At 32.6% G+C, this 11,566-nt stretch overlaps 1 long non-coding RNA gene across 1 annotated transcript; it reads left to right on the top strand.

Moving 5' to 3' along the window:
* Positions 1–5,646: 5,646 nt before the first annotated feature.
* Positions 5,647–11,337, top strand: LOC121209874 (uncharacterized). The gene is made up of 3 exons (XR_005905023.1): positions 5,647–5,857; positions 6,284–6,404; positions 9,692–11,337. It is a non-coding gene; the product is annotated as an uncharacterized lncRNA (long non-coding RNA).
* Positions 11,338–11,566: the final 229 nt, after the last annotated feature.

An 11,566-nucleotide genomic window follows, 5' to 3' on the forward strand; every position in this document is an offset into this window, starting at 1 on the left:
CTCGTTTTAGCATCGTGCTTGTGTCTTTGCTGCTATGTGCTAAGTTAGATGTTTAGACAATTTTGGAACTTTGCACTTATCTTAATGGTGTTTGACATTTATAGTTTGTCCCCTGTTGGGATGTGCATGTATTCTCGGTGCTCCACTATTCACTACATATGAGCCATGCAATTTCCTGCCATTTTTTTACCGTAAAGCATAAAAAACGTAGTTGTAATTTTTCTAATTAACAACAGAAGCTATCATTGCCCTTGCATTTATGCAGTGCTTTTCTTGTTCCTTTCCATTCCAAACAGTGCAAGGATTCTTTGAACGGTCTCATAGCAGGTTGGAATTGGTTATACCTAAGACAGCGTTCTTGCCAGTAGCGGCTATTGAAATTTGATGGCCAGAACTGCTACCAAATGACTGAATTTGTAATACTCCGAAAATCTTTATAGTAATATATTATCCTTGATATAATAAAATAATGAAATAAAGTGATAAAAAGGGAAGTTTTGAGTTATAGCAATATTGGGAAGTAAATTATGATATCTTGATTCAGGAAAGGACTAAATTTTAAAAGTTAGAAAAGTTTTGTTGTCTAAGAGTAAATACTCAAGACTTAAGGAGTTAAAGTGTAAATATGAAAAATTGAAGGACCAATAGTGTAAATATTTTAAGGATAGAATGATTTAGAAACTAAGGAAAATGAATAAATTAGGATCAAATTGAATAAGTGAAGAACTATGAGGGATTAAATTGTAATTTTATCAAATTAAATTATGACTCAAGGATAGAATTCTAAAAAATCATGAAGGGCAAAATGATCAATTAGTAAGAGAGAAAATTTTAGAATGTATTAATTATGTTGATGATATTTTAAATTAATTAATTAGATAAATATTATTTTATTACTATTTTATGAGATATTTAATATTATTTTTTATTATTTATTTAGTATATAAGGAAAGAAAGATGAAAAATTTTCATCACCTTTCCTTTCCATGCAAACGAACGTGAGAAAGAGTAAGAAGAAAAGAAGTTTTCTTTCTTTACAATTTAGTCCTTTCACCAAAAATTCATTATTCTCACCTAAAAATTGAAAGAATTTCTATAGCCATCAAGAGAGAAAGATAGCAAGGAGATGATGGGGAGCAAGAATATCAAGTTGGATTCAAGAAATAAAAGCTGGAGGAGAGAGAAAAATCAAGTTAAAGATTGAAGTTAATAAGAAAAGGTAAGAACATTAAGATTTCAATATATTTTTAAGTCTAATATTGTTGAAAAAGCATGGAATTGATGTTAATGTAGAGTTTTCTTTTATATGGTTCCATGTTTTTGATATATTAGTGAAGAGAAATGAGAGAAAATAATGAGAAATATGGTAGAAAATGAAAATAGGAGTGATAAACTTGGTAATCAATATGTTGCACTAAAGTAGTTTTAGACAGTAGTAATAGGCTAACTTTGAAAAATCACCAAAAATGATATAAATTGAATTAGAAGCTAAGGGTGATATGGAATTAAAGCTTATTGAGTCTATTTTTATATAAAATAAATAGAGAAAGTAAAGTAATTCTGTATTCTAAGATATTTATATTTTTGTGAGACTGGTTCAGAATGATTTCAAGATCCCTTGTTCTGACTTGGAAAAATCACTAAAAACTATACAAAAATAATTTTGTTACATACTTTATATGGTTAAATTTCTTAATGGGTCTATTTTTATAAGAAACAAATTATAACATCATTTGAATTCCGTTTAAAGAGATAATTAAACTTTAGTGAAGAGTGGTCAGAACTGCCAAATAGCAAAACAGGGAAGACTTTAATGAATAAACTGTACTAATTGGCTAAACCAAAAATTCTGAAAATTTTATGGTAAAAATAAATTTGAGTCTAGTTTCAGGAAAAATTAACGGATCTTAATTTCGAGTTCTGTAGCTTAATATATAAATAATTTACTGACTATGACGCAAATGGACAGTTTTGAATGTACATATAAGTAAATAGTGAAATTATTGATAATGTTACTTGTTGCATGTTATATAAATTAAGGATGTGGAATGGAGAGGAGGAAAATATGTATGAATATTCATCTAGCATGGCTAATTTGCATGTTTTAGGCTTAGGGACTAAATTGAATAAAAGTAAAACTTTATGGGCAATTTTGTAAAAATGTCATAAATGACTAAATTGCATGAAATAGATTATTTTATTATTTAAATTACAAAATTTAACGAAATTATCAATTCAGTTCAAGATCGGGGGAAAACATGTTTTAGGGATTAAATTGAAAAGTGTTGAAATTGTGAAAAATTTTGATATTTTATAGAATTCATGGATTGTTATCGATATGTATGATAATAATAGATGGAAATAAGGATTAAATTGTAAGAATTTTATTTTCTTGACCCTAAGGATGAAATCGTCATTAATTAAAAGTTTAGGGGTAAAATGGTATTTTTTGCCTGGAGCATTAATTAAATGCATTAGAATATGAAATGAATGAAAATGATGATCAAATTTATTTATAAAGATCCGGACGACACAAATACGAGACTTGATCATGGAAAAGAAAATATATCAGAATAATGAAATCATAAACACGAACAATCAATGAGGTAAGTTCGTGTAACTTGAATTATATTCTTAAATGCTTGAAATGCATGTTTTTGATATGAATATGATTTGAATGTTCATTATATGAAAATTGATGAAACATTGATATATTTGATAAAATGGGAAGAAATCCCGGTTGAATGAAAGGAAAATTCAATGGATCTCTGAAAAGGAATTGACGGTAAAAAGGATCTAGCCCGGACGGGTGATCCTAACCTGATATAGCCCTCCCAAAGAATATGTGTAAAATGGATTTATCCCGGATGGTAATCCGAATTAGGGTTTGAATTTAGCCTGGACTGGTAATTCAGATCCAAGCTCATTAGAGTAATTGTCGTTGCTGGGGATTTAGCCTGGACTGGTAATCCCGACAATACTCTATGAGTTTATATTACAGGGGATTTAGCCTGGACTGGTAATCCCACTGTAAGAATGAGGTTCGCGGGAGTGTGCTCTATGATAGAAAATGTGTAAGACCATGGTTGAAAGATACCATGGCAACCTGATATGAAACGTGTAAGACCATGGTTGAAAGATACCATGGCAACTTGATATGAAATGTGTAAGACCATGGTTGAAAGATACCATGGCAACCTGATATGAAATGTGTAAGACCATGGTTGAAAGATACCATGGCAACGTGACATGAAATGTGTAAGACCATGGTTGAAAGTGTAAGACCATGGTTGAAAGATACCATGGCAACGTGACATGAAATGTGTAAGACCATGGTTGAAAGATACCATGGCAACGTGACATGAAATGTGTAAGACCATGGTTGAAAGATACCATGGCAACGTGACGGGGAAATGAATAAGACCATGGTTGAATGATACCATGGCAACATGACAGAAAATGAGTAAGACCATAGTTGAAAGACACTATGGCATCATGTCGAAGATAAATAAGATCGTGGAAGAGAAACGCCAAGATATCTGTTGAACAACTAATATTCAGGTAATATAACAAATGGTTAAATAAATTGGTTATACAAAATGGTAATGTGAAATGTTTACAGGAATTGGTCATATGGAAATAAATGTACAAAATAGTTGTATGAAATAATTTATAAGATAGATAAATGAAATAAGTATAGGTACATGGAATTTAAATTATGTTAAGTTTAATACGAACCATTACCGAAATAAATATACCTAAGATATAAGGAAATGATGGTGCATGAAATGTTGATATAATGAAATGAATGATATATGTTATTAAAGAAACGGTAAGAGAATGATATGTATCATGACATGTACATATGAGATTATCTTTTTTATGTTAACATAAGGAAAATATGTAAGTTAAGACGAGTATTAAATTCAAATATGACATATTGAGAAAATAAGAATTTATATGAAATATGTGTAAGTACACTAACAAGTATTGTTGTTGATGCTTAGGCAAGTGCCAAGCCATTGATTGAATGGTAATATATTTATTGATGCATTGAATTGATAAGTATTTAAGTGAATTTTTTTAGTGATTTGCAAGTGGTAGTAATGCTCCGAAACCCTATTCTGGTAGCGAATACGGGTTAGGAGCGTTACAGAATTAATGCGAATGGGATAAAAGAATTCATACTATTAGAGCAGAGCAAGCACTGCGCGTAACTGTTGTGCTTCTTTTTAACAGAAAACATTTCTTTGTGTGTGTGTGTTTAATGAATGAAAGCAACAAATTTCAAGTAATAAGCGGAATAAGATCGCATAGTAAGAAGAAAAAACCCACAAATTCAGTAAAAAAAAGGTTGATTTGCAGGTTTCGGCCTGCTTTTCACTTTAGGCGCCAAAAAATCTACAAACGGAATAAAAATTCAACTTCGAACACTTAGAAGCCTAGGTCTAATACTAAATGATGTGGAATCCTGAATCTAATAAATCGAATTAGATATTTGAATTGTTTATTGCTTATTCAAATGGTTTTTTGAACGATAGTTTTGAACGTACTTGGAAACTAAGAAAGCCTAAGAGAGAAAAAAAGTTAAAATAATACCTAAAAGTGATTAATAATAATAATAAACTTAAAAATAAAAGAACTAGAATGGGCAGGAAAAATGTTTCGAAGAGTTTAGCAAAAATCCTGGTAGATTTGTATTACATACTTAAAAGTACAATCAAAAGTTTAAAACATGAATTATAAGAATTTAGAAAGTAACAGTTCAAAATCACTTTGTTTCATAAAGTTTTAATAGAAAGAGTAAAGTAAAAATAGAAAGCTATTTGAAGGATGGAAAATTGATTGTAGCATTCTTGCCCCGAAAACTTAGTCGAATCCGAAGCATCATAATAGTCATCGAAGCAACGCGTTCAATTAATTATTTATTTAATACATTTAGAAAGCTCAATTTTTTTTTTGAAAGAAATACCTGGATCCTTTATTTAATAATTAAACATGTCCAAAAGGACTTACAAACTAAGTTAAAAAGGTTCAAAGACAATAAAGGACATAGACCAAAAAGTGAAAAGAAAACAAAGCCTGGATCCAGTTTGATATTCGGAGGTAACTCTAGAGACATCAAACTATTCCAACTATAATCGATTAATTAACCCCCTCCCTGAAAAACAACAAATTAACCTAGGGAAACCTCAAAGAAAGTTATTATCGTTACTGGCCATCAATCTTCCATCAGAAACAAAAACCTTCTTCATCACGCACCTTTAATCATCTCCTCACCTACCCATTCCATTTCAGATTCAATCTCTCTAGGGCTCTTCTTCATCTTCTTCCGTTCAGAGATTTCATCCATCTCTTATCAACGTCCACCTCCTCCAATGCAAAAGAAGGAAAAACATTGATTAGATAAGTGGTCTCCCTCCTCTTGATTCCCTATGTAGCTAGGATATGAGCAACCTTGTTTGATTCTCTGTGAACAAATCGAAAAACACAAGATTTAAATCTTGAACCTAGCTGCTCTAATATCTAATAAAGACTTCGATTTTAGATTTGTCTGCTTACTCTGCTTGCAGTTTACAAATCACCAAATGAGCGTCTCCTTCAATTACAACTCCCAGCAGTCCGAGAGTTAACCCTAGCTGAATTGCCTAGAGGCACGCCATTGCTTCTGCTACAAAAACGGATGATATGTTCTCATGCAGGACGATTTTTAAACAAAAAACCCCTGCCTTTTCATTTTGTATCACTAACTCGGAGCAAAACTTTTTTCTTTGCCTGTTAAACGCAGCGTCGAAGTTTATTTTAACTGTCGGCCCGTTTGGAGCTGTCCATCTACCTGACTGTAACCTTCGCCCTGGTAAGTGTGCGTGTAACCTTATCCGTTACGAATGAATATGTTTCTTAACATCCATATTGCCCACATTGCACATGCTATCAATCTGCACTTACACAAAGAATTAGATTCGAACATATTCTTAATCCAAACTTTGTATTCAGTATTTGCTTCTGCTATAGGCCAAGTAACATTAAGCTTCTCCCATGTTTCCTTTGGCATTCACAAAATAATAGATGCTCCATCGTTTCTGCTCCACTTTGACATCTACAACAATTTGCACATCCCGTCATTCTTTTATAGTGTAGGTTTCTAAAAGTGGGCAAATAATTACAAGAAATCCCTCAGTTTATAATTTTAATTTTTGGAGGTAGATCTAAGTTCCACAGTTTCTTAGAAAATTGTCTATAAATTTGTTGTCTTTTGAGTCTGCACATCTTGTAATTGTAGTTTATGCCCACTCCGAATGGAATACTCCCTTGTCGCCTCTCCGTGCCATACGATGTGATCTTTTTGCGCATTCATCGACAAAGGAATGCATAAAATTCTCTCAGCATCTCCCTCTGTGAAGGTATTATGAATTAATTCGGTTCTTCATTTTCTTGTATTCGAATCAATGAGCTCTGCAACTGTACTTGGAGTTAGAGCCAAATTAGACTCCGTATTCTGAATTTTGAAATCTTCATTGCCAAGAACCCAAGCATCATCCTAGATAGAGGCATTCCTCTCATCACCAATCGTCTATCACAAACCCTTATGAAGGAGCCCTTTTGTAGCCCATAAGCTCTACTAAATAAAATAAGGTAGATTTCTTAACCTGAAATTTAAGAAATTTGAGTCTTTAAAATATCTGGCTTTCAAAGTTTGCGCTAATAAAGAATGAGGAATATGTAAGAAATGTCAACCCTGTTTGGCCAATAATGTAACATTAAAATACGACAAATTACAAAAGTCCATACTACCCTCTTTCTTAAGTGTGCATGGTGATCTCCTCGTTTCCCATGACTTTATTTCACCAAAAAGACCTTATTATATTCTCCATTTCCATGCAAAAGACTTTGGTAGTAGAAAGCAAACATCGTATATGTAGGAATTGCTTACAATTGTTCAATCAACTAATCAATACCCTAGTAGGATCCTCCGATTCTTTTACTAGAATACCAAGTCAGAAAGAACTAGTTATCTTTTAATCTTATAGTCTAGATTGGTTTAGGATTAAGGTGTTCACTAATAGGCCATATCAAATATGGGTTAATTGCCATATTAATGACTTCTTAGGATTGTCAAACCTTGGGTTTTATGTTCTTTCTCTCCTGAACAACTGACCTGCTAAGAATCCCCTGCAAAAAAAGTTAATTAATCACATTTCCACTTGCTAATTCTCCACAGGGATTAGTTCTTCATGATCTCATAAACAATATAAACTTAAAAAAAGAGAATAAACATAAAACGCAGTTCAAGAGAATAGAGTTTAGAATAAGTTTGATTTATATTAAAATTAAGAGCAGAATCCTCATAGAGTTTGATTGTACTTTCCAAACTTGATCTCCTGATAAAAGTAAATAACAAGAATGGAAATAAAATCTAAAACCTAAGAAGAGAAAAAAGTTAAAGACTTAATCTAAAGAGAAAATTATACATTACGAATAATGTCCATAACATGTGTTAAATAAGCCTATTTATAGACTCTAAGGTGGCTGTTGTCCTTAACCCTGGATTAGTTGCCATCTTCATGATTAACATTTGATTGTGCGGACCAAAACACCCTTGACTCGTAAATATTTCCCGTACAGAGGCGATGTAATGACACATCAGGTCTTATTTCGCGACATCAAAGATAATATGCTGCGACATAGGACCTGATGTCTTTAGGGGTATGTTGCGACATTGAAGACATTTTTTAAATTCTTCTATTTTGTGCCCTATTTTGCGACATCTAGTGCTCCGTGTTTCAACCCAGTGACTGGAATCGAGTTATAACACCTTCTAATGGTCTCCTACACGGTCCCAAAATGTATTAGCTCACTCCTAGTGTAACAACCCATATTTTTAGTGAATTCGAAACAATGGTTTTGGAACTAAAAATTCGACCCAAAAATAAAATTTATTAGATAGTCCGCATTATCTAGATATGTCGTGTGAAAAATTTGATACAAAATTTTTATCGATTAAGTGATTAAACAAGAAGAACTAAATCACATAAAATGCGAAAGTTGAATTCTAGTAGCTATAAAGATTAAATAGTTATGCAATTCAGATCTAGAGATCCTTATATGGTAATTAGACCATTAAAGAAAAGTATGTAGATTTCCGGTGATTCATCCATAGAAATTTAGAAAAAGACGAAGGACTAAATTGAAAATTAAAATAAATAATTAATTAAAAAATGATAAAAAGAAAATATCATCTTATTTTGTCATCTTCAACCCCAAAATTATATGGAAACCCTAGGAGAGAGAAAAAAATTTCATGGCCTAATTGGGTAAGTTCCTTGTCCCGTTTTTAGTAATTTTGATATTTTTGAAACCGAGATAGCTTAAACTATCTATTTGGGGAATTAATTTAAAAAGTTATCAAAGTACAGAATATGGGTCATGGATGCATATGCTGAAAACTAAAAATTTATAGTAGAAAATGAAAGGTTATTGATAGATAAACAACTTTTACAAAGTGGTTTTTGATGAAAATATGATTTAGGAACTAAAGTGTAAACTTATGAAATTTGATGAAAAATTTTAAATTTTTATTAATACATGTGCTGTAAATTTGTAATGAGATTTTGGTTAGATTTGAAATAAGGAGTAAATTGTACAAGTTTCATTTTTTGAGCCTAGGGATGAAATTAGAATTTATGAAAAAGTTAGGGGCAAAATGGTAATTTTTCTTAGGACGTAAATTGAGTCCAAATAAATATAAAATATGTGAAATTGATGATTAAAGCTATTTATATAGATCCAGACAACACAAATTCGAGGTTAGACCGAGGAAAAAAAAGGTTTCAGATTAGTAGATTTTATACGCGAACAAGTGTCGAAGTAAGTTCGTGTAACTTAATCAGGCATGTAAATATGTTTAATTGAATTTTGTGTTGTATGGAATGTGACTTATATTAATATACATTACTTGAATGCTATAATGAGAAATTTAATACATGCTTGATATGGTGAAAAAAGGTTAAGTCCCAATTGAATATTGAATTCCGATGAATATATGCGCTTTCTTGAAACGAATAAGATCCTGCATTTGTTGCGTATGAGATTTAGTTCAGACGAGTAATCCTATTTACCTTGTTATAGAAAGGATTTAACCCGGACGGGTAATTCGGATATAATACTTCTCAAGTATACGTTACGATTAGGGTTTAGCCAGGACCAGTAATCCTAATTGAACTCTTTTGAGCTTACGTTATATAAAAGATTTAGCCTAGACTGGTAATCTTGTTACACGATATGTGACTCGAGAGTGTGTTCCTTGATTTGGTGCCCTATTGGGTACCCTTGAGTAAGAAATTAACGGATTATTGAATCGTACACCTCGAGTGTACTACTTGAGTATCCATTGAAATTTCAATAATTTAACGGATATAAAACTCTTGACATGGCATGAGAATTATGAGATGAAATGATAATGTATTAAAAGAGTTGCATAATGAGCTTATCTATCTTTACTTGATGTATATGTAAACCTTGTAACTAACATGTTTGATTGAATGTAAGTGTTTAGGCAATTTAACCAAATGGATGGAAAACATGATATTGTATGCTTAGATTTAATAACGGGATTGGTAAGATTAGTTTCTGTTATACGAACTTACTAAGCATATAATGCTTACTCCGTTTTATTTTCCTTATTTTATAGTGCTCGAAAGCTCGCGAAGGTTGGATATTATCGAAGCATTGTCACACTATCAACTAGTTATTTTGGGTATATATATGGCTAAATTATTTTGTTATAATGGCATGTATAGGACAACTTGACAATTAGTGGCATGAAAATGATGTTTTGTAGCCTAGCCATTGGAATGACTAGTAATGGCTTATTTTGGTATAATTAAGTAGGTTATTATGATATATTCATATGTGATATGTTAAGTATATGCAATCAAATGATGTTAATGCCTAAGCTAATCCAAGGTAAGTTTATAAATACATATGCATGTAATGGTACGCCATGATGAATGATGGAAAATGTTTAACTTGAATGCTTAGAAATGTTTGGAATGGTTGGTATTGGATGTGTGTTTCAAGTGCAGGTCTTGGGTGAAATTTTGGGTAAGAAATGAAGCTAGAAATGGCTTCATTTTGTCCACATAGGCAGACACACGGGCGTGTGTCTAGACCATGTGTGACACACGGCCGTGTAACATGAGCAGGTGGTTAGGCCGTGTGTCCTCTACACCTTAATTTTGAGAACCAGAATGCTTAAAATTGAACACACGGGCGTGTGTCTTAGCTGTTTGTGCTACATAGCCTAGAATATGGGCGTGTGGCATGACTGTGTGGATAAGTCAAAAAGTTACACAGGGTCGAACACGACCCCTAGAACGGGCGTGTCTCAGGGTCACACGGTCGTGTCCCTTGGCGTGTAGCCCTGCACCTTGAAAATTTTTTGTAATTTCGTGAAAAATTCTTAGAGTTCTAGGTTCAGTCTCGATTCAATTCTAATACTCGTATTGGGTCTCGAGGGTTCAATTAAGAGACATTTTGAATGGTCTCGGTTAATGAATAGTAATTTATATAAATTATTTGTAAAATATTTTGAAAGTTCTAGTAATACTTTGAAATCCTGTTCTGACGACGGATGCGGGTTAGGGGTGTTACATTTAGTGGTATTAGAGCTATGATTTAGTCGATTCTCAGATTTGACGTAGCAAACACAAGTTTAGTTATACATGCCATTATATAAATTGTGATAGTATAATGATTCTTAATCATTTTAAATGTGTTTTTCATTTAATAATGTCATCCAATCGAGCTAGAGCTGAATCCGAGAAAACTGAGAGCAATATTTTAGCTTCAGTTCAAAAAGTTGCCTTTGCGTCTGGTAGTGAAAGACCCGTGTCTGAGGGCTGAAGTGAGGAGACAAAACAATCCTTCTTTCAAATGATGAATGAATGGTTTACCTAGTACCCGAGAATAAACCTTGTTATACACCGACCTCCCCTACCTACTCCTCAACAGGTTCCTGAGATACCACAGGGTGCTGAACTTGTTAGATTGGTGATAAAGTATTCTTGAAAGTATCTTTGTGGAAAAAAATACTTCGATTTGGTCGTAAAGGCAAATTGAGTCCGCGTTTCATCGGGCCGTATGAGATTATTGAAAGAATAGGGCTAGAAGCATATTGACTAGCTTTGCCGACTAAGTTAGAGAAAATCCACAATGTGTTTCATGTATTGATGTTGCGTCGATATAGATCGGATCCTTCACATGTAATTTTTCTTGTAGAAATTGAAATTCAACTTGATATGACGTATAACGAAGAAACAATCAGAATTCTAGCTCGAGAGATCAAAGAACTGATAAATAAACACATAGCTTTAGTAAAAGTCTTATGGCAATGTCATGGTGTCGAAGAGGCTACGTGGGAGCTTGAGGAAGCTATGAGAAAACAATATCCTAACCTATTCACTGGTAAGATTTTTAGGGACAAAAATTCCTAAGGGTAGACGTTGTACTAACCCGTTTTTAGTCAAATCGGAATAGTAATTTTAGGACCACAAATATGAGGTCA

The sequence above is a fragment of the Gossypium hirsutum genome, chromosome A11, assembly GCF_007990345.1.
Source record: "Gossypium hirsutum isolate 1008001.06 chromosome A11, Gossypium_hirsutum_v2.1, whole genome shotgun sequence".
NCBI classification, from domain to species: domain Eukaryota; kingdom Viridiplantae; phylum Streptophyta; class Magnoliopsida; order Malvales; family Malvaceae; genus Gossypium; species Gossypium hirsutum.